The sequence below is a fragment of the Tamandua tetradactyla genome, chromosome 8 (assembly GCF_023851605.1).
Source record: "Tamandua tetradactyla isolate mTamTet1 chromosome 8, mTamTet1.pri, whole genome shotgun sequence".
Classification (NCBI taxonomy): Eukaryota; Metazoa; Chordata; class Mammalia; order Pilosa; family Myrmecophagidae; genus Tamandua; species Tamandua tetradactyla.
Window position 1 is genome coordinate 152,295 of NC_135334.1, and position 24,193 is coordinate 176,487.

General features: G+C 38.6%; 1 long non-coding RNA gene across 19 annotated transcripts in view; it reads left to right on the forward strand.

Annotated features, from left to right (window-relative positions):
* Positions 1–21,444: 21,444 nt before the first annotated feature.
* The window catches only part of LOC143643991 (uncharacterized), a 160,315-nt gene continuing 157,566 nt past the window's right edge, over positions 21,445–24,193 (forward strand). For all 19 annotated transcript variants that reach the window (XR_013156416.1, XR_013156419.1, XR_013156433.1 and 16 more), the window contains exon 1: positions 21,445–21,572. This is a non-coding gene — a long non-coding RNA (uncharacterized LOC143643991). The remainder of the gene's footprint in view (positions 21,573–24,193) is intronic.

Here is a 24,193-nt window from a genome sequence, read left to right on the forward strand (position 1 = left end):
ACGGCATATAAATATGTTCCCAGTACATGCACAGTGGACACTCTGCTCTCTCTCTCTAAATGGTACAAGGGCTCTCTGCTGGGAGCATTGGCTGGCCACTCTCTAAGCCAGAGAAAGGTTTGGGGAGGGGCCAGCCAAGGCACAATGAGATTTTAACTTTTTCTTTGCATGGGCAGGCACCGGGAATCGAACCTGGGTCTCTGGCATGGCAGGCAAGAATTCTGCCACTGAGCCACCATCGCACAGCCCTATCTTAACCTTTTGAAGTTATCTTTTTCATTACTGAATGCTTTCCCTGTTACTGTAAACTTTTAAGTCTTTTCTGGAACATTGAGAAAGATAGTTATCCCAGCTCTGGAGCTTTGAGATTGTTCTGCCAGCTCTTGTTTCTTGTATAAAACTTTTTTTGGTGGGAGTGGAGCCCTGGAACAGCTCACTCTAGCAGCCTGAATGACCTCAAAAATGTTTTAAATTTTTACTCAAATTTCAGAATGGCAGATAGAACATTATTTAAATTCTAAGATTATGGATCAGATCTGTAACAAGGAGTAATCTAAGTCTATAATTTAGTAATACTAATACACTATTACTGTAAAAAAATTACATAAGACAAATTTATAGATGAAAATCACACCTAGGATTAAAGATAATGCCTTGCCTCTTATGGGGGAGGTGACATAAACAACAGGTGTCAATTTAGAAATCTTTCAGTTTTAATGGTCAAAATCATCTATCTCAACGTTATCTATTTAATTTGTAAAATAGTTTCAAACCATCTGGTTAATGTGAGAGGGAAGGGCAAGACTGAGGTGACTCAAAGGTAATGGCAGAAGTTTAAAATAATATTTATCAAGCAAAAGAGATGGACTGATCTGTAAGAACTTACTAACTAAGACTGCCTGGAATATTTTAGAAATGCTCCAAATAGCCTAGTGTCATAGCTTCAAATTCAGTGCAATACTTACTAAGTACCCTGTAGAACTACTTTTTCCTGGGAACCAGGTATTTTAACCCAGTAGGACCTATCTCTGCTGGAACAATTGTTTCTGCAGGGCCATCACAGAGACAGCTTTAGCTTAGAAACCTTCCATATGTCATTCTGGAAAACACAGTAATAAGAAGCTGGGACAAGGAAGACATCTATAACTCTTACATGTACTAGAAATAGTCACGTTTCCAGAGACTAAATGGATATTAAGGTTCACTAGGCCTGAAGGGTGGGATTGGATATAATGATGCATGAAGACAGATGTTCCTGATATTTGTAGAGCCCAGGAAAAATTCAAGCACCACTTACACATGTATCCCAAGTGTTTTAGTATCCTAGCTTCTAAAACAAATACCATAAAATGGGATAGATTAAAAAAAGGAATGTCTTAGCTCACAGTTTTGAAGTTGGAATATTTGCTTCCTCCTGGGATTATCATCTTCTGGCTGGCTAGCTCTTTAGAGTTCCCTGAAGTTTCTGTAGCAAGGAAATGCACACAGTCTTCTCTTTTTTCCTTCTGAGGTCCATTAATTTCTAGCTTGTGAATGTTCCTAGGGCTTCTCCTCTTGTGCCAAATTTCCATTGCTTTTAAGAACTTCAGCCATATTGGATTAAGGTCCACCCTCTTTCAGTTTGGTCACACCTTACAAGCAACATTTTAACTTCATATTTACAAATAGGTCCATGCCCACAGGACCAGGGTTGGGACCTTGAACATGTCTTTTGTGGGACATGATTCAATTCCCAACAACAGGGAAGATCATCTATCTCTGTCTTTATTTCTTGATCTGTAAATTTTGGGAGATACCAATTCACATTCTGAATAAAATAATTCGATACATGTAGAGTACTCTGAAGTAAGCTTGATAAAATACTTATAAATGAACACTGTTAGTTGTAACAGTAACTTAAGTTGTTACTACTATTATTATTATTGCATTTCCAATTCTAGAAGCTCTCTCTTACTTCAGGGTATGCCCATTCATGCTCTCCCTATGAGTACTATGAAATTTTAGCCCTAAGATATTTTATCAACCTAGAAAAATTTACATGCAAGCTGAACAGGATTTTACAGAAATATCTGATTAGTTATTGTCATGGTCAGGTTTATGTGTCAACTTGGCCAAGTGGTGGTACCTGTTTGTCTGGTTGGGCAAGTGCTGGCCTGTCTGTTGTGATGAGGACATTTCATAGAATTAAATCATTATCACGTTAGCTGTATCTACAGCTGATTCTATTTGTAATCAGTAAAGGGGAGTGTCTTCTGCAATGAGTGATGCTTAATCTAATCACTGGAAGCCTTTTAAGGAGGATTTAGAAGAGACAGGCTCTCTTTCTGCTTTGGCTGGTAAGCCTCTCCTGTGGAGTTCATCCAGACCCTCCATCAGAACTGTCGGCTTCACAGCCTGCCCTGTGGATTTTGGACTCTGTGTTCCCATGGTTATGTGAGACACTTCTATAAATTTTATATTTGTGAGTGTTTCCTGTTGATGCTGTTTCTCTAGAGAACTCTAATACAGTGGTGAAAATATAACAATGATAGATAGACACTAGGTCAATCATTAAAGAAGAAGGGGGACATTGTCACAAATTTTCAAATTTCCTTAATTTTATCAAGTCTTCAAGTCAATTACTTATTTCTGGAAGGTACAATTTTAACAAGATCAAAAACCTGACAGAATGAACTTAAGAACCAATTTTATGGAAAAAATTCTATATTCAATATTAGAAAATCTGAATTTGTTATTAAAATAGCTAAACTGGATACTAACAATAAATGCTGTAATTTAAACTAAGTTATCCAACAAATATTCTTAGTAAATCAGACATGAAGCATGAAAACAATTGGGCCCCTAAAGAGCACAGGACAAAAACATACTTTGTATACTTGACTACAAAAATTGACTTTTTGATGAAAATTCAGTTGTTGTTATGTTTTAGAGGCTTCTGAACCTGAAGTCAAAGTATCTAAGCATTCATAAATTTAAACATTTTGAACCACTTGTTCTCTTTTTTGTCCCACTGACAGTCATCTCAGTCCAGCTTTCACTGAAAGGATCTGGGTTGGTACACTTCAGTGTCTTTTATTTAACCATCTTTGAAACTGATTCTGGTAGCCCCCATATATATCCAAATCTCCAGCATTTCTTGGTTGGGCACTGACTCCTTCAAGCCCTTCAAATACTCCCCTGAGGAGTGGCTTCCTTAAACATTAATCCCAAAATTTGGGCTTTATAAACAACAAATGCTAGAACACTGTCTGTCATTTTGTCAATAAAGTTACTGGGCCTCTTCATTTGCCAAACTCTGGGTTCAAAGGTTAGACAGACAGACCTGAAACCTGACGTTTTGGAATTCACTGTCTGGGTGAGGAGGCAGGCCACAAAAGTCTAGGTAAAACCATGGAGGTATTGGTGAGCTTTGGATAGGTACTAACAAAGGACTTGAGTAGTCAATGAAAGCTTTGAAGTTACTGATCTGAAAGAAAGCCATGCTGGTTGTTGCTGCAAGGTGCTTCAATAGGAGACAGCATGGGCAAGTCACTAATGCAATTTATAGATATCTCATTTGCATCACACATTCTAAGGCAACGAGATTGAAAAACATGAAAAACTATCTAGGTCTAGCAGATATATATAGGCCACACCACGTTAACAGCAGCAAAATATACATTGTTTTCATGTGTACATGGAATATTCTCCAGGGTAGGCCATATGTCAGGTTATTAAACAAGTAAGAAATTTTTAAAAGATAAAAGTCAGACAAAATGTCTTCTCCAACCATAATGCCATGAAACTAAAAATCAATAACAGAAAGAAACCAGGAACACTCACAAATATATAGAAAATAAACATTACATTTTTTAAGTAACCAGTGGGTCAAACAGTAAACCATAAGAGTAATTAGACAATACTTTGACATGACTGAAAACCATTACACAACATCACAACTTAGGGGATGAAATGATAGGAGTACTCAGAGAGAAATTTATAGGTAGAACAACCTACTTTTACAAAGAAGAAAAATCTTAAATCTAATAACTTAAAGCCTAACTCTAAATTTGAAGGAGAACTAAACCTAAAATTACGAGAAGGAAGGAAATAATAAAGATTAGAGTGGACTCAAATAGAATAGGAAGAGAAAAAACAATAGTGAAAATCACAAAAACTAAAGTTGATACTTTGAAAAGATCAATATGCTTCCAAATTTTTTAGCTAGACAAGGAAAAAAAAAGAAAAAATGAATAACTAAAATAAAAAATGAAATTATAGACATTACTACAAATTACAATTATCCTTTATGAATAAAGATGCCAAAATCCTCAACAAAATACTATCAAATCATTTCCATCAAAATGTCAATAGGACTAAACATTATCACCAAGTGGGACTTAGGTTATGAATACAAGGGATGTGTCAATATATTGAAATCAACCAATGTAATACTCCATATTAACAGACTGAAAAAAGAAGATCATTTAGTTTGATGCAGGAAAAAAACATCTGATAAAACACAACACTCTTCATGACAAAAATAATCCACTAGGATTTGAAAAGAACTTCCTTAACCTAATAAAGAGGATTCATGAAAAAACCACAATTAACATCACAAACGGAACTTTTTCTCTAACATTAATGTATTAGTTAGTGTTCTCCAGAGAAACAGCATCAACAGGAAATATTCATAAATATAAAATTTATAAAAGTGTTGCATGTTAACTGTGGGAACTGAGAGTCGAAAATCTGGAAGGCAGGCTGTGAAGCTAATGATTCCAATGGAAGATCAGGACAAACTCTACAAGAGAGGTTCGCTGGCCAAAGCAGGAAGAGAGCCTATCTCTGGACCCTCCTTAAAAGGCTTCCAGTGATTAGATTAAGCACCACGCACTGCAGGAGACACTTCCCTTGGATGATCACAAATGGAATTAGCTGTGCATGCAGCTGATGTGATCACAACTTAATTCTACGAAATGTCCTCAGAGCAACAGACAGGCCAGCACTTGCCCAACCAGACAAACAGATACCAACACTTGGCCAAATTGACACATGAAACTGATCATGACAGTCCACCCCTTGTCAACTTGGCAGCCACATATATCACCTTAAACCATACCTAATTTCTAAATAAAAAATAAAACACATTTTTCCTTTCACCTAACAACACTCAACTTTCCTGCATAAAACTGGAAACACAATAGATCTCTCCAGAATAGGGTGCAAGCCCTTGGGTAAAATATTCATTCCTAAACTTGATATCTTACAACTTAAATAGTGTAACATGAACAAAACAGCATTACAGTCCTCGTTTCTGTAACTGATCACATGGTCATAGTTCCTATTTATCACTACCTTCTTCCACTACCCATTCCATGTTTCCCTTTACCCTGGGCAAGCACTTCAGCTGGCTGTGGTTCTTTGCCTGGTGGGGTGACCCAAACCTTCATTTCTGAAGTTTCAGAGCCATTGGTAGTCCTGCCTGGATTGGGTTGTTGCAGTTTTCCACTGATTTTAATCACAGGGCATGGCAGTATTAAAAGACGCCCTAGGGGATCTCCTACATTCCAGGAAAACTCTTCTTTACTTCCATTGTGTAGCTGCAGTCCTATTTCCCCGTGATAGTCAGGGTCAATCATCCAAGCCAATAATGTAATCCCCTTCTTGGTTTGTTAATCCAGGGGCATGAATAGCACAAGGTGACCAGGTGGCAGTGTTAGATTCCAGCTCAATGGAATCACTGTTGCTTCTCCTGGTGGAGGCACTCCCCCTTTTGGAACTAAAACCTATAGACCAGCAGAGCTCAGGGTTGTAGGGACAGGGAGCAAAATTTTCCTAGTGGATCACTAGGCATAAGTGAGTGGTGGCACTACCATTTCCACCACAGGAAGATTCCTGGACCCATTGATATTGGCTATGGGAGAAACAGCACCATATAGCAGATGCTGATTCAGAGCATATGCAGCTTCCTGGAGAACATTACTCCAGCCTTTCAAGGTATTGCTACCTAGTTGGCATCGTAATTGAGTTTTCAAAAGGCCATTCCATTGTTCTATCAATCCAGCTGCTTCTGGATGACTGGAAACACGGTAAGACCAGAGAATTCCATGAGCACGTGCCCATTCCTACATTCGCTGTGGAATAAATTCCCTGATCAGAAGCAATGCTATGTGGAATGCTATTCTAGTTTGCTAGCTACTGGAACGCAACACACCAGAGACGGATTGGCTTTTAATAAAAGGGGATTTATTTCGTTAGTTCTTCAGAGGAAAGACAGCTAACTTTCGACTGAGGTTCTTTCTTACATGGGAAGGCACAGGGTGATAACTGCTGGCCTTCTCTACAGGCCTCTGGGTTCCAACAACTTTCCTCGGGGTGATTCCTTTCTGCATCTCCAAAGGTCTGGGCTGAGCTGTGAGTGCTGAGATGAGGTATGCTGAGCTGCGTCAGGTCTACTACATTGAGCTGTCTTGGTTAGGCACCAGCCAATTTAATCAAACATCATTCACTGCAGCAGGCACGCCCCCTAGCTGATTACAGATGTAATTAGCAATAGATGAGGTTCACATACCACTGCCACATGTCCACAGCAGCAGAACTAGGCACCTTCACCTGGCCAAGTTGACACCTGAACCTAACTACCACAAATACCATGATGACAGATAAGGCATTCTATAAGCCCATGGATGGTAGTTTTGGCAGAAGCACTGACTGCAGGGAAAGCAAACCCATATCCAGAGTATGTGTCTATTCCAGTTAGAACAAATCGCTGCCTCTTCCATGAAGGGAGTGGTCCAATGTAACCAACCTTCCACCATGTGGCTGGCTGGTCACCTCGGGGAATGGTGCCATATTGGGGGCTGAGTGTGGGTCTCTGCTGCTGGCAGACTGGGTACTCAGCAGTGGCTGTAGCCAGGTCAGTGTTGTTGAGTGGAAGTCCATGTACCTCTTCCCAAGACCTCTTTGTCACCAATTTTCCAATGATGGTCTTTCCGAGTCCCTGACCATCCAGCCAAACCATTAATAAAGCCCATGAGTCAGTATACATAACCTCCAACCATGCATAACCTCCAACCCTATCACCATGGCCACTTTGTTCATGATCCCACTGGGCAATGACAGGAGTTGTTGGGGAAGAAGGTTGACAGGTCCACAGAATGGTACGTATTATCCACTTGATTATTAAACCTGTCTGAGCTGAAGTCACCCTCTGGTGTGCATTCACATAGGACACAAATATCTTCATGTTTTTAGCCCACTCAGAGGGTCTATCCACATACCTCTTCCCAAGACCTCTTTGTCACCAATTTTCCAATGATGGTCTTTCCGAGTCCCTGACCATCCAGCCAAACCATTAATAAAGCCCATGAGTCAGTATACAAACACACCTCTGGCCAGTTCTCCTTTCAAGCAAAATGAACAACCAGGTGAACTGCTCGATTGGTTTTGCCCACTGGGAGGATTTCCCCACACCACTGTCCTTCAAGGACACCCCAGAAAGGGGTTGTAGTGCTGCAGCTGCTCACTTTCCGGTGGTAACTGGATAGTGTGATGAACCATCTGTAAACCAGGCCCAAGTTTTCTCTTCCTCAGTCAATTCACTGTAAGGAACTTGACAAGAGGCAATAGCTCTGGTCTGTCAAAGAGAAGGTAATGTGGCAGGAGTGGAGATGTAACGTACTTGTGCCTTCAGGACCTACTCTGGCCTTATCTCATATATACCATTTCCATTTTATGATACAGTGCTGCTGTGCACACCCAATTTAATGGCTTGGTGAGTCAGAAAACACCCAGCTCATGATAGGCAACCTAGGTCTCATGGTAACTTGGTGGCCCAAGCTTAAGTGTTTAGTCTCTATTAAGACCCAGCAGCAGGCCAAAAGTTGTCTCTCAAAAGGAGAGTAGTTATCTGCAGCAGAAGGTTAGGCTGTGCGCCAAAATCCTAAGGGTCTGCGTTGTGATTCTCCTGTAAGGGACTGCCAAAGGCTCCAAACAGCATCTCTATTCACCACTGACACTTCCAGCACCATTGGATCTACTGGATCATATGGTCCAAGTGGCAGAGCAGCTGGTACAGCAGCCTGGACCTGTCACAGAGCCTCATCCTGTTCAGGTCCCCATTCAAAATTAGCTTTTCTGGTCACTCAATAAATGGGCCAGAGTAGCACATCCAAATGAGGAATATGTTGTCACCAAAATTCAAAGAGATCAACTAGGTGTTGTGCCTCTTTTTTGGTCGAAGGACGGGCCAGATGCAGCAACTTATCCTTCACCTTACAAGGGATATCTCGACATGCCCCACACTACTGGATATCTAGAAATTTCACTGAGGTGGAAGGCCCCTGTATTTTTTGTTGGATTTATCTCCCATTCTCTGGCACACAAATGCCTTAACAGTAAGTCCACAGTAGTTGCTATTTCTCGCTCACTAGTTTCAAAATAATGGACCAGTGTGATGTCTTTTGGGAGGGAGAAACGATCAAGGTCCCTGTGGACAGGATTATGACAGAAGACTGGAGAGCTGCTATACCCCTGAGGTAGGACAGTGAAAAGTATATTGCTGACCTTGCCAGCTGAAAGCAAACTGTTTCTGGTGGTCCTTCTTAACAGCTATTGAGAAAAAAGCATTTGCCAGATCAATAGCTGCATACCAGGAACCAGGGGATGTACTGGTTTTCAAGCAATGATACCACATCTGGAACAGCAGCAGCAATTGGTGTTACCACCAGGTTGAGCTTACGATAATCCACTGTCATCCTCTAAGACTCATCTGTTTTCTGTACAGGCCAAAGAGGAGAGTTGAATGGGGAGGTGGTGGGAATCACCACCCCTGCATCCTTCAAGTTCTTAAGAGTGGCAGTAATCTATGCAATACCTCCAGGAATCCAGTATTGCTTCGGATTTACTATTTTGTTAGGTAGCGGCAGTTCTAGTGCCTTCCACTTGGCCTTTCCCACCATAATAGACCTCACTGCATGAGTCAGAGAGCAAATGTGGGGATTCTGTCAGTTGCTTAGTATGTCTATTTCAAGTATACATTCTGGAACTGGGGAAATAACTACAAAATGGGTCTGGGGGCCCACTGGACCCACTGTGGGACTGACCTAAGCTAAAACTCCATCGATCACCTAGCCTCCACAAGCCTCCATTCTGACTGGTGGACCAGAGGGATGCTTTGGGTCCCCTGGAATTAATGTCACTTCTGAACCAGTGTCTAATAATTCCGGAAATAGCTGATCATTTCTTTTTCCCCAATGCACAGTTACCCTGGTAAAAGGCCATCGGTCCCCTTCGGGAAGGCTTGGAGGAAGATTACCAGTATAAATTTGTGGCAGTGCTACTGGGTTCTCCCTCAAAGGGACCTGGCCTTCCTTTTATTCAATGGGCTCTGGGTCTGTAAACTGTCTGAAGTCTGGAAATTGGTTAAGGGGCCGTGATTATTTGCTTTGTAATTCAGGTTAGACTTCTGTTCACTTGAACTAGAACTCTTGTTTATACAGCTCAAACAAGAATTAAGTAGACTGCCCATCTATTGCATTTGTAGGTACCCCATGATTTACTACCCAACACCACGTATCTCTGCAAGTCAGATTATTTTGACTCCTGCTGTGAGTTTGCTGTCTATTATAATATCCACTTCTACTCTGTCTTTGGCGATTAAGTGCTGCCACCTGGCTTCTGCCACCTCGGGATCTGGTCATTCCCATTGTGTTTAAGGATTCCAGCTCAGTGACAGCAGTTTCCACAGTAATATCTGACCAACAGAGAAGTGCAACTACAGAGCTCTTTAGGCATGATGGTGCTAGTTTCACAAATTTATTTCTCACTGCTTTGGTAAAAGATGCATCCTCCAGACATTCCTGGGGTGTAAGAGCAGGCTTTGCATGATAACATTTCAATCTCTCTAAGCCTCTGGATCCCCTCATCTACATTATACCAGGGCAGTTCTTGCATTTCATCCTCAGGTAATATCGGCCACCTTTTGATCCATGTTTCAACCAACCATTGAAACAAAGTATTAATACCTTTTCTAACCCCTCGAGGTATAATATTGAATGCAGAATCTCTGCTTAGTGGGCCCATATCAATAACTTCAGCCTGATCTAACCTTATATTCTTCTCACCATTATCCCACACACTTAAAACCCATTGCCACCACACATATTCCCCTGATTTCTATACATATAAATTTGAAAACTTACACAGTCTTTTGGAGTATAATGCACCTCCTCATGTGTGATACTTTGCGGCTCACCTTTAGGGACCTGTTAGGACTTTAGTCTAATTATAGGCCGGAATAAATGAGGGGTAATGGGGGTGGGTCATGAAAAGAATTTGAAATATCTTCCAAGTCTGGTGCTTCAGGGTATTCATTGCAGTTTCATTTAATCCTGTGAAACAGGATTAATCACTCAAGGACTAATCCCTTGAGGAGGAGGTTGGGTGGCCAACTCCTCAAGGTAGGGTGAAGGTGGAGTGGCTATGTTCTCAGGGCAGACTATTACAGGGTTATCTAGAGAGGACTCAGCATGTCCTAGGGTTTTAACCTCGTCCCCGACATCAGTATCAATCCGTATGTTGCCATCCCTTTTTTCAGGGTCCCACTTCTTTCCAACCAATGCCCTCACTTTAATGGCAGACATGTTGCAAGACAGATTTCAGTTTATGTTGTAAAGTTGCTACTCTAACAATAAAATTCTGATTGATTTTCAGAGATCTCAAGTCTACAGCTACAGGAAATAAGAGTTTCCTTCAGGACACTCACAGAAACATCTAATCTGTCAGATGGCACTTAAACTTCTCGTTTGAAGCTTTAAGCCCATCCCTTTCACTCATTAATGTATCCAGTGTCTCTACCAACAACCAGCAACATCTCTATACCTCCTACTTCCACAAAACTCTGTAAAGGTGTCAAAAACATTATCCCCCAGAGCCTGGCTTCATACAAGTGAAGCATTAGAAGAGTCGAATGGTGATATTTTGAGTCTCTTTTGACAACTTACTCCATGGATTGGCAGTGTCATTCTGATTATGGGAATCAGAGTCCTTAGTGCCTTTGAGTACAGTTAGAGTTGAAAACCATTCATAAAAACTCATTTTTAAGATTCTGTTTCTTAAGAACCACTCCTGGTACCAAGTTGTATTAGCTAAAGTTCACTAGAGAAACAGAATCATCAGGAAATATTCGTAAATATAAAATTTATAAAAGTGTCTCACATAACCATGGGAACGTAGAGTCCCAAATCTACAGGGCAGGTTGTGAAGCTGACGATTCTGACGGAGGGTCTGGATGAACTCCACAGGAGAGGCTCACTGGCCACAGTAAGAATAAAGCCTGTTGCTTCTGAGTCCTCCTTTAAAGCTTCCAGTGATGAGATTAAGCATCAGTCATTGGAGAAGACACACCCCTTTGCTGATTACAAATGGAATGAGCTGTGGATGCAGCCGAGGTAATCATGACTTAATTCTATGAAATGTCCTCATAGCAACAAACAGGCCAGCACTTGCCCAACCAGACAAACAGGTACCACCACTTGGCCAAGCTGACACATGAACCTGACCGTGACAATCAGGAACAAGACAGGATGCTTGCTTTCATTTCCTGCTGTTAAAAATTGAAGTAGATATTCCTGACAGAGCAATTTGACTATAAAGAAATAAAAGGTCTACAAATTGGAAAGGACAAAGTAAGTTTATCTCTTGAGGTGATATGATCTTCTATGGAAAGAATCCCATAGAATACATGCACAAACATTTGCACGTACACTCATGCCCACAGATATACCCTACTAAAGCTAATAAATGAAAGCAGTAAAGTTGTAGAGTAAAAGTTTAACATGCATAAATTAGTTGTATTTATGCATACAAATCATGAGGAATCCAAAAAGGAAATTAAGGAAAAAATTAATTTATACTTATCAAAAAGATCAATATCTCTAGCGTAAAAATGTAACCAAGGTATGCAACTGTATACTATCTACAAATCGTGGATGAAAAAAATTAAAGGATACCTAAATTCATGGAGTGGGAGATTTAATACAGTTCAGGTGGCAATACTCCCCCAAATGATTTAGACATACATTCCAATACCTATAAAAATCCCAAAGGCCATTGAAAAAAATGGAAAAGTTGACTCTTAAAATCAAATGGAATAAGAAGAGACCTGGAATAGTTAAAGTGAAATTGTACAAGGAGAACAGAATTGGAAGATACTCAATTCTCTATTTCAAAGCATACTACAAATGTACCTGAATAAAAATATATTGTCATAGTTTGCTCATTACAGTTAGCTTATATTATTGAGACCATACAATAGTTATCTTTAGCTTATTTCACTTAACAGAATACCTTCAAGGTTCATTCCCCTGGTTGCAAGCCTCAAGACTTAATTCCTTTCCACAGCTGCTCAATATTCCATTGTATGTATACACCACAGTTTGCCCTTCTGTTCATCATTTGATATACCAGTAGGCCACTTTCATCCACTGGCTATTTTGAATAATGCCACCATAAACACCAGCCCACAAATGTCTATTCATGTCTCTGCTTTCAGTTTTTCCAAATATATATCTAATAACAGGGATGCAGGATCATATGGCAACCCTACACTTAGCCTCATGTGTAACTACTACAGTATGCCAAGCTCCAACCAACAGTATTCCTGAAAACCCTAAAGAATACCCTAGGCTCTAAGACTCTAAAAGAGTATTACTTATTAAGTCTATTTTTTTCAGAAACTTAAGGACTCCAGATTGTTCCTATGCCAGAAAAGCCCAGAGACCTAGAAGTACCAGTCTCTCCATGAACATTATCCAATTTCATTCCTTTACCCCCAAAACTCAACACCCCTTTCCAATACAAGAAAGCTGAAATGGTCATTGCCAGATACTCCTGAAGACTGAGAGAATGATAAATGACAGGAAGGAGGTATTAACTGAGAAATGAGGATTTAAGAAATAGTTTCTAGTGCATTAGAATAGCCTGAAGGAAATATCTAAAATTGTTAAACTGTAATCCAGAAGCCCTGACCCTTGATAATGATTGTGTAAATATGCAGCTTTTATTGGTGACCATGTGATGGAAGTTTGTGGCTTGCCTTCCCATTATCCAATATATGGATAGGTAAGTAATAAAATAAAGACACACATAAAAAAAAAAAAACCAAAAACAACAGCAGTAATAGGTTGGGATATGGGGAATAATCCCCCTATGTAAACTACGGACAATAGTTATAGCACTACTTTAATACTCTTTCATTAGCTGTAACAAATGAAATCACTGTTACAAATTAGAATTACAAAAATAGTATTATCATCAATTGTAACAAATTGTCAACAGGTGGGCAAGCGCTGGCCTGTCTGTTGCAATGAGGACATTTCATAGGATTAGGTCATGATCACGTCAGCTACATCCACAGCTGATTCCATTTGTAATCAGCCAAAGGGGAGTTTCTTCTGCAATTAGTGATGCTAAATCCAATCATGGGAAGCCTTTTAAGGAGGACTCAGAGGAGACAGGTTGCATTCCTGCTTTGGCTGGTGAGCCTCTCCTGTGGAGTTCGTCCAGGCCATTCATTGGAGTCATCGGCTTCGCAGCCTGCCCTGTGGATTTTGGACTCTGCGTTCCTACGGTCACGTGAGACACTTTCATAAATTTTATATTTGCAAGTGTTCCCTGTTGGTTCTGTTTCTCTAGAGAACCCTAACTAAAGAGACCCACTCAAGAAATTGAAAAGGCAACTGTTCTAGTTTGCTAGCTGCCAGAACTCAATACACCAGAAACAGAAGTTTTAAAAGGGGAATTTATTAAGTTGTAAATTCTCAGTTCTAAGCCCATGATAATGTCCAAATTAAAGCAAGGCTATAGAACTGTCTAATTTAAGGCATCCAGGGAAAGATATCTTGGTTCAAGATGGCTGATGAAGTACAGGGTTTCCCTCTTAAGTGGAAAGGCACATGGTGATGTCTGCTAGCTTTCTCTCTAGGCTTCTTGTTTCATGAAGCTCCCCTGGGGGCATTTTCCTTCTTCATCTTCAAAGGTCTCTGGCTGGGTGGGCTCTTTGTGGCTCTGAAGCTTCTTCCAAAAGGGTTACCTCTTAAAGGGCTCCACTAAGCAACCACACCTTGATTGGGTGGAGACACACCTCCAAGGAAACCATCTAATCAAAAGTTACCACCCACAACTGGGTGGGTCACATCTCCATGGATCGTCAAAAGCTCCTATCCAGTAGTAATACTGAATGAGGATTAAAGGACATGGCTTTCCTAGGGTAACCCACAGATTCAAACTGGCACAGCAACCTAATGAATAGAAGAAAATACTTGCAAATCATATATTTGACAAGGGTCTCATATCCAGACTATATAGAAAAAACTCCTCACCACTTAAAAAAAAAAAGACAAATAATATAGCGGTAAATGGGCAAAGGATTTGAAAAGACCACTCTTCAAGGAATATATGCAAATGACCAAAAGGCATGAGAAAAGATGCTCAACATCTTTAGTCACTAGAGATATACAAGTCAAAGCCACAATGAGATACCACTTCACACCTAATAGGTTGGCTATAATTTTTAAAAAATTTTAAAATATGTTGGTGAGTATGTGGAGAAACTGGAAAGCTTTTACACTGCTGGTGGGAATGTACAATGGTGCCACCACTGTGGAAAATACTTGGACAGTTCCTCAATAAGTTTTACACAGAATTAGCAGATGATCCAGCAATTCTACTTGATATATCCCCAAAATTGAAAGAAGATATTCAAATAACTGCATACAAATATTCACAGCACCACTATTCATAAATCCAACAGGTGGAAAGAAACCAAATACCTATCATCTAATGAATGAATAACCAAAATATGCTATATCCATACACTGGAATGCCATTCAGCCATAAAAAAGAATGAAGTAATGGTACAACTTATAACATGGACAAATCTCAAAAACGTAAGTGAAAAAAGACAGATACAAAAGGTCACTTTATTTTAAAGGATTTCATTTATATGCAATATCCAGAATACTTAATCAAAAGAGACAAAGGTTGTAAATAGGTGACAGAGGTTGAAGGAAGTGGGGAATGGGGGGTGGCTCCTTATGGGTATGAAGTTTCTTTCAGAAGTGATGAAAATGCTCTAGAACTAGATAAAGTTGATGCACTACATTGGGTATGTACTAAACATGACTAATTATACAGGTTAAAATTGTTAATATGTGAACTTCAAATCAATAAAAAAAAGTGCAGATAAGCCCAAACAGCAATTATATAAGATCTTATTCAAAGAATTTCTAATTTTCTCTGGAACATAAAACATAAACATTTTAATGTTTATATATGAATATAAACATTAATAGTTCTCAATTTTAATAAATATTTACTAACATTTCTTTTTCATGCAAAAATGACACACTATTCAGAGAAAAATTAAAAAATGGCAAATTGAAAAGAAATACTTAATTGCTCTCAAATGCCCAATTCAATTGTGAGTCAAAGGGCAGCAAAATTATGTCTTGCAATGCTATAAGTTTTGTAGAACTTCCTCTTATCAAGAACAAATACAAAATTGGCATCCAATTTGGCTTAGGATAAATAATGACATTTTAAACCTGTTCTAGAGAGTTAATGGCCTTTATCCTACCACTCCCATCCTCCAATCCTCATCTCAGTAACCTTGTTTTATTTGATATATCATTAGTTATGTGGGGAAATTCCTATTTCTTCATCTACCATTTATTTTATTTTTTTGGGTGCATGGTCCAGGAATCAAACCCAGGTCTGCATGGAAGGCGAGCATTCTACCATTGAACCACCCCTGCACGCCATCGTCCATTTATTTTTATGTCCAGATTTATTTCAGAGAATTCCAGCCATTTCTCTGTAGAGACTCAGTATGTTAGGTTCCCTACTAAATCTCCAGGAACTGGACTATTTCCTGGTACACAGAAAGTAGTCAAAAGGACTTATGAATAAAGAAACAAATGAATTTTCAAAACTTCCCTTCACAATGGCCTTACATATCCAATATCATATGAGGGCTATACTTTTGTAATTGCCTGGTATTTCCAATCAAGATGAAATAGTGATTGATCCACAGATGAAGCACTGACTACATTTATTATAATATAATCAGGTGTGACCCCGTAGAAACAGCTCTTATTAGGTTTATCGGACGTCTTAAAGGAACACAACAACATGTTCTCTTCACCTCATGAAAATGAACAGGCAGAACTTTAGGAGCAGAACAAAGTGTGCCTTTCCTTTTGAACCTCTCTTAGAACCTAGTTGATTACATAAAGTATTCCAATTTTTGAGTTCTGATGAATTCTTCAAACAATACATATGAGCAGGCCTTGCTGACACTTTTATAAATCCTGAGTATAGCCAGACTTTTAAATATCAAACAAATACCTTACATTTTATTGTGTTAACTTCTGTCTCACCAAACTCATTTCCTATTTTAACTATTTGTGTTCTCTTTTCATTTTTCTCTTGAATCTATTCATTTTACTTGCCTCTCCAAGATTATAGGTCTTCGCTGTTCAATACTGTAAGCGCTGCATACTTGTAAGCCAAATGTTGCTATTAAATATAAATTAATTAAATTTACTTAAAACTAAAAAATTTCTCAGTAGCATTAGCCAAATTTCAAATTCCACTAGCCACACGTGCCTAGTGGCTTCTGTAAGGACTGTAACGATACAGAACATTATCTGTATTGAAGAAAGTACCATTAAGCATGCTGATCTGGATCTTAGATATTTCTTCTATTTACAAATGATTTATTTTTTGCTCTATGCTATTCATTACCTTCTGTCTTTCCTTAAATGATCTTTAACTGTATCTCCTTTAACTTTTTAAGGTTGGGGGTTACTATCATTAAATTACTTGCTTTAATTAATCTTAAGTATTTTTCACAGTATAAGGCCAATGATTTTCCTGGGAATACTGGTTTAGATTTGTGACTTCAGCAATTTTATATAATGTACTAAACTATCATTACTTTTTTACCATAAAGTAAATTTAAAAATTTGTATCAAATTTATTTAGAAGGCCTTTGCCCTGTTAATTTTCAGTTCCTAGATTACATTTTCTGTTTGTCACTATTTTATAGTTTATTTCATTTTGAATTGGTCATTTCTTTCAAATTTTTTAGGTTTCTCTCAATCTTATTTTATGAATCATTGGTTTGCTGGGTCCACGAGTTCTTTAAAGATAGATTTTCTGTTTTTCAGGTGGTATTTTCATATACACATTTTAAAAATAATTGTGGAAATCATTTTACATTTTTTAGAGAAAGCTGTAAAGATTTTTATTGCCAAAACAAGTAAGAGACACAAGTATAACAGGTGATAAATAAGTAGGCCTTAACACAGAAATAAAAGAGCTCACAAGAATATACTATAAGCTACTGCATGCCAACAGACTACAGAACTAAGATGAAATGGAAAACTTCCTAGAAACACAAGAACCTAAACTGACAACAGAATAAAAGACCTCAAAAAACAAAACAAAAACAAAAACCAATCACAATTAAAGATACTGAATGAGTATCAAAAATCTCCCAGGAAAGACAGCAAAGAAAAGCCCAGGACTAAGTGGCTTCACAGGTGACTTCTAACTAGCATTCCAATATGAATACCAGTTCTGCTCAAACTCCTCTAAAAAATTGAGGAGGGAACACTAAGCAACTCATTCTATGAAGCCAACATCACCCTAATAGCAAAGCCAGACAAAAATGCCACAAGGAAACTTCTGACCAATTGCTAATGAATACAGATACAAAAATCCTAAACAAGACACTTGCAAATTGAATCTAGCAGCACATTAAAAGAATTATATGCAATGACAAAATGGATTTTATAACAAAAACAAAAACAACCCCCCAAAAAACAAAGTGGGTTTTACTCCAGGAATAAAAGGGAGGTGCAACACAAGAAAATCAATTAATATAATACAGCCACAGTAACAAATTAAAGGGGAAAAACTACAGGATCATCTTGACTGATGTGGAAAAGGCACCTGACAAAATCAAACATTCCTTCTTGATAAAACACCTTGAAAGGTAAGAATTGAAGGAAATTTCCTAAATATGATAAAGGCATATATGAAAAAACAACAGCTAACATCATACTCAATGGGGTAAGACTGAAAGCCTTCCCTCTAAGATCTGGAACAAGACAAGGATGCCCATTGTCAACAGTATTATTCAACATCGTGCTGGAAATTCTAGCTGAAGCAATTAGGAAAGAAAAAGAAATAAAAGGCATCCAAATTGCAAAGGAAGAAATAAAACTTTCACTCTTTGCAGAAGACATGACCTGTAACAAAGTTATCTGAGCAATAAACAAGTTCAGCAAAGTGGTGGGATATAAGATCAACACTTAAAAATCAATGGTGTTTCAGTAAAATAAAAAAAGAAAAAAATACAGAAGAAAACAATGATGTTTCTATACAGTAGTTATGAGCTATTCAAGCAAGTAATAAGAAAAAAAAATTCCATTTTAAAAAGCAACTGAAAGAATTAAATATCTAGGAAAAAACTTAACCAAGAATATAAAGGATCTGTACACAGAAAACTAGAGAACATTGCTTAAAAAAAAAAACCCAAAGAAAACAAAGACCTAAATAAATGGAAAGACAGTCCACGTTCATGGAGTGGAGGGCTAAATACCATTAAGATGTCAATTCTGCCTAAACTGACCTACAGATTCAACACAATATCAAACAAAATCCCAAAAGCTTTCTTTGTAGATACAGAAAAAATAATAATCAAACTTATTTGGAAGGGCAAGCTACCCCAAACAGCTAAAAGAAAAATGAAGTTGGAGGTCTCACATTTCCTGACTTTAAAGCATATTACAAAGCCACAGTGGTCAAAACAGCATGATACTGGCTAAGGTTAGATATGCTGGTCAATGGAAAAGAATTGAAAATTCAGAAAAAGACCCTTTCATCTATGGCCAGTTGATTATGATTAAGCAACCAAGTTTACCTAACTGGGACAGAACAGCCTCCTCAACAAATGGTGCTGGGAGAAAAGGATAACCATATTCATAAGGATGAAAGACAATCCCTAACTCACATGTTATACAGAGATTAACTCAACATGGCTCAAAGACTTAAAACATTAGAGCTAGGACCATAAAACTCTTAGAAGAAAATGTAGGGAAATTTCTTAAAAACCTTGTGGTAAGAGGTGGTTTACCTGGACCTTAAATCTATAGCAAAAACAAGGAAAGAAGAAATAGTTAAATGGGATCTCCTCAAAACTGAATACTTTAGTGTATCAAAGGAATTTTTTAAGGAAGTAAAAAGGCAGCCTAGTCAACGGGAGAAAATATTCAGAAGCTATGTGTCTGGTAAGGGTTTAATTTAATATCCAGAATATATAAAGAAATCCTACAACTCAATAAAAAAAGACAAACAACCCAATTTAAAAAATGGGCCAATGACAGACACTGACATTTCCAAAAAAGAAATATAAATGTGTTTTCTTTCTTTATACCTATTATTTTTTTTTATTTTGTAGCAAGGAAAATGGTTGAAAATTGAATGTGATGATGATTGCACAATAAGGTGATGACACTGGGAGATACTGATTATATGGTATATAAAATATATCTCAATGAAATTTGCAGGGATAAAATGGGCAAAAGACAGACACTTCACCAAAGAGGAAATACAAATGGCTAAATGGCACATGAAAAGATGTTCAACTTCAGTAGCTGTCAGAGAATGCGTATTAAACCACAGTGAAATACCATTTCACATGTACTGGAATGAACATTATCAAAAAATCAGAGAACTAGAAAGTGCTGGAAAATTTGTGGAAAAACAGGTACACTTATTCACTGTTGGTGGGAATGTAAAATAGTGCAGTCATTCTGGATGGCAATTTGGTCATTCTTCAGGGACTAAGTATAAACTGTTATATTATTTGGCAATCCTATTACTAGTTATATACTTGGAAGAACTGAGAGCAGGGACACTAATAGACATTTGCACACCAATGTTAATTATTTATGATGCCAACAGATGGAAACAGCCCCAAAATTCATCAACTAATGAGTGGATTAACAAACTGTAGTATATACACATGATGGACGATTATGCAGCCATAAAAAGACAGGAAGTCATGAGGCATGCAATAATGTGGATGAACCTTGATGAACTGTTGAGCGAAATAAGCGAGAAAGAAAAGGACAAATACTGCTTGGTCTCACTAATATGAACTAAGTATAATGAGCAAACTCCAGGAGTTAATTTCAAGAGTATAGATTATTAGGAGATAGAAAGAGGGTAGAAATCAGGCAATTGATGGTTAAGGAGTACAGAATATTTCATAAGGTTGAGTGCAAAGGTTCGGAAATGGATGGCAAAATACTGTGTGATAACACAATACTATAAGTGTAATTAACAAAGCTGAGTGTGAGTATGGTTGTTAAGAAGAAGACTAATGTACATCAGCAGAAGGAAAGCTACAGGAGAAAATGTGAATGCACAGGTGAGAGTTTTGGGGTGATTTGGTCTTTCAATGCTTTCATTTTTCACTCTGTGATGTGGGAACATTAAAAGGACCTACCTATTAACTTATAACCACTGATACTGAGACCCTTTCAGGAGGACTATGAGCGGCAAGTTTTATTAATTGACAGAACTTGCCATGTTGCTTACTCTTTCTTTGCCTAAGATTTCCCACCTGTCAATGTGAATCATAATTATCACTATCTCCTATGTAATATTTCGTGAGAAATAATGAATTCTAAATACACAGAATTTTGTCTGATGAGAAGTTTCAAGTGAGATTTATTATGACGTGTTAATCTTCCCATGCTTTTGAAAGAAAGGTTAACTCCCGTATGGGAAGTTTTTACCAAATTAGGAAAATGTATGCAAACTGGTAAGAATCAAAAGAGCTGAACTAGCTGCTCAACAGACCTATCAGTACCTTCGGTCACTTAGAATACGTAAGCGATTGTTCACAATTTTCTTTATACCTACTATCTTTTTGAAATCTTAAAGCATTATTATTAGAACAGTAACATCTCCACAAGTTGGTTTTCACCGACTGAAAATAAAATAAACCCTTTTACCTGGTGTCGGCGAGCGGGAGGTGTCGGCGCACTCTCTAACCGCTAAAACCAAGGGGGGCGCGGGCTCCAGCAGGCCCCGGTGGCGGCCGGAGCGCCTCTGCAAGGCCCTGCGCGCCCCAGGCCCGGCCAGCGACCCGCTCCCGCCAGGCAAGGAGCGGCCAATTACTCATTCACGCGTTGCCGTCGCCCTCTTAGGTCCATCCAGGCCGCCCTTCGTCCCCAGGAAAGCAGGTCTCTCAGCGGTCTGACGTGATCTGGGAGGGGGCGGAAGCTCCCGGGCATAAGGGACTCTCGCGATAATAGGTCTTCCCTCGTGCAAAGCGGGACGACGAAGGAGCGCGCTTCCGGTGTCGTCACTCGCTCTCACCTGTGAGGCCGGAAGGGACGGCGCGCACCTTCTTGGGCTGAAGCAGACGGCTCAGCGGCAGAAGCTCGGTTCCCTCAACCATCACGAAGAGAAAAGGGACGAAAGAACTGCCATATTTCTTCGATTTTAAGGTGCATTAGTCTTTGCATTTTAACATTTGTAAAATGTCAGCGTGTGTCTTAATGAATGGTTTGTTCCTGCTGAATTGGCAGCATTTCTCTTTCCTAGTGACTCAGGAAACAATAGTGCATTTTAAAACTGATGGCCTCGTAGATTGGATAATACAGAGGTAGAACTTCAACGCAAATGATGAGCGTGTGAAACCAATCCGTCTTGAAGGTTCTGCAGGCAGAGTCCCTTAGTCCCTGAATTGTTTTTAAAAGGCTCAGCGAGGTCATCCGTGGTTTTGGAAAAGCTGCTCTGGGCAATTGCCATGTGGTGGTCTGAGTCCCAAGTTTGTAATTCAGTTTTCCGACCTAGGAGAAACCAACTCTGTAAGCTCAGGCACCTGAGGGAGTTGGCCAAGTAAACCTCAAAAAAAAGTGGCTGTCCCAGTTGTGCAAGTCACTTTTCAGTCCTGGCAAAGCTTACAATTTAAAACAAAGTTTACAATCTTGTTAAATAAGGCAGATTTGTCACCTTTTCCTCCTGAGACTCCTCTAATAGGACAGCAAAGGGTTTTTATTAAGGCAAAAACCCGTGAGGGAAAAAAGGTGGGAATTTTGTAGAGCTAGAGCAAGGTGGACAGTGGTCACTGCGTTAGAAGACTGGGGCATGGGGGCTTGTGCATGAGGTATTGTGCATGAGAATGCAGCTGGAAAAGGAAGAGACCCCAGACCTCTTTATCTACACATGTTGCTAGCAGCAGTGACTGGAAGTGAGTTCCAAGAGAGGAGCTCAAAAGCACAGCCTACCAGGACAGAGCCCTGTTCTGACGCTCCTTGGAGGGGCCTTCTCTCTGCAGCATCTCCCAGCTCAGAAGAAAAGAAAAGGTAGTTAGGAATACCCCAGCAGATTGGCACAGCCAGATCCTGGTCTGAAAGCTCAGCAGCCCCAGTGCTAGGAGCATCTCACTTGTCATGTGACTGAAAATCCCAGGGTCCACAGACCCTGGGGTAGAGGGGTAAATAACATAGAAACAGAGATGAATCTAACACATATCTTCTGGGCTTATATATTAAGCTTTTTTTTTCCTGGGATATTTCCCTAGTAATAGAATTGCTGGGTAATTAATACTGCATTGTTCAGTATCATAATTTAATAATAAATTGTTTTTCCAAAATGATAGAACCACTTCAAACAACAGTGTATAAATACTTTATGCTATTCTACATCCTTTTTAATTTTATCAATCTGGTAAGTGTTAAACTGGTATCTGATGACCTTAATTTACATTTCTCTGGTTCATGGTAATTCTGAACACATTTTGGTATATTTATGGGCCCTTTATGTTTCTTTTTTTGTGATGTGCTTTTTCCTATTTTCTCCTGTGTTGTCTTTTTTAAATTAGTTGTAATTCTTCATATAGTCTAGATACTGATGCTTGTCTTGGCCCAGTTGATGACTTGCTTTGCACTTTCTTTACAGTGTCTTTTGCTGAAAAGAAATATGGTAAAAAGAGCTTTTTTTCTCTTAAGCATTTCAGAGTAAGTTGCTCATCTGTTGTATCACTCCTAAATAGTTTATCTTTCCTGTAAACAAGGATGTTCTTCTACATAACTACCATACAATCATCAAAATCAGGAAATTAACACTAGATTTCACTCATTAGCTTAAAAATGCCCTTTATAGCAAAAGGAGCCAGTTCAGAATCAGATTTTGTTGCTTGTCATCTTGTCTCCTTCAATCTGGAAGCACTTAGTCTTTCCTTGACTTTCAAAACCTTGAGATTTTTGGGGATCACAGACCATTTATTTTGTAGAATGACCCTCAGCTTGTATTCGTGACATTTCTACATGAGCAAATTCAAGTTACAGTTCTAGAATCTGTCCTGTAACTACTTATTGAAGAGTGTGCTGAATATTGTTGCTTTTTTCTTTCTTTGCTTTGTATAGATGTTATATTATACAATAAAAAAATGTTAAAAAAAAACAAACAAAAAAATTCAAGTTGCACATCTTTGGCAGAGATAGTACAAAAGTGATTGGGAATCTTTCTATTGCTTCCCATCAGGTGAAATGTGATTTCTGGTCTTTTACTGGTTAGAACTTTGGTGACTTCTTTTAAGGTGGTGACTGCTAGGATTCTCGATGGTAGAGTTACTCTTTTCTTTGTAGTTCATAAATGTTTTGTGGGGAGATACATTGAGACTATGTATATATCCCATTCCTCATCAAAAAGCCTGTCTGTCCCTCATCTATCTATCTCCCTGTGTAATCCATATAGACTCCTGTCTTTTATTTCATTTTGTTCAATACAATGCCTCAGTCTCATTGTTTATGTGCTTGAGTTTTCAAAATTTGACCAGTTACTTTAAACTGGATTTTATGTCCTTTTAACATGTACTTATCATACTTTGAGCGTTTAAAAATAAATTAATAAATGCTGACTTTCCTCAATTCATTTCTGCCTCTGTACAGATGATCTTGTGGTTTTTCTTCCTTCAATTTATTACCGTGTAGAATTACATTAATTAATTGATATATTACAGTGAGAAAACTTATTTTACTGGGCTAACGATATTTATACATTGCTGGATGCAATTTGATGATATTTTGTTAGGTATTTTACATCTCTGTTCATGAATGGAACA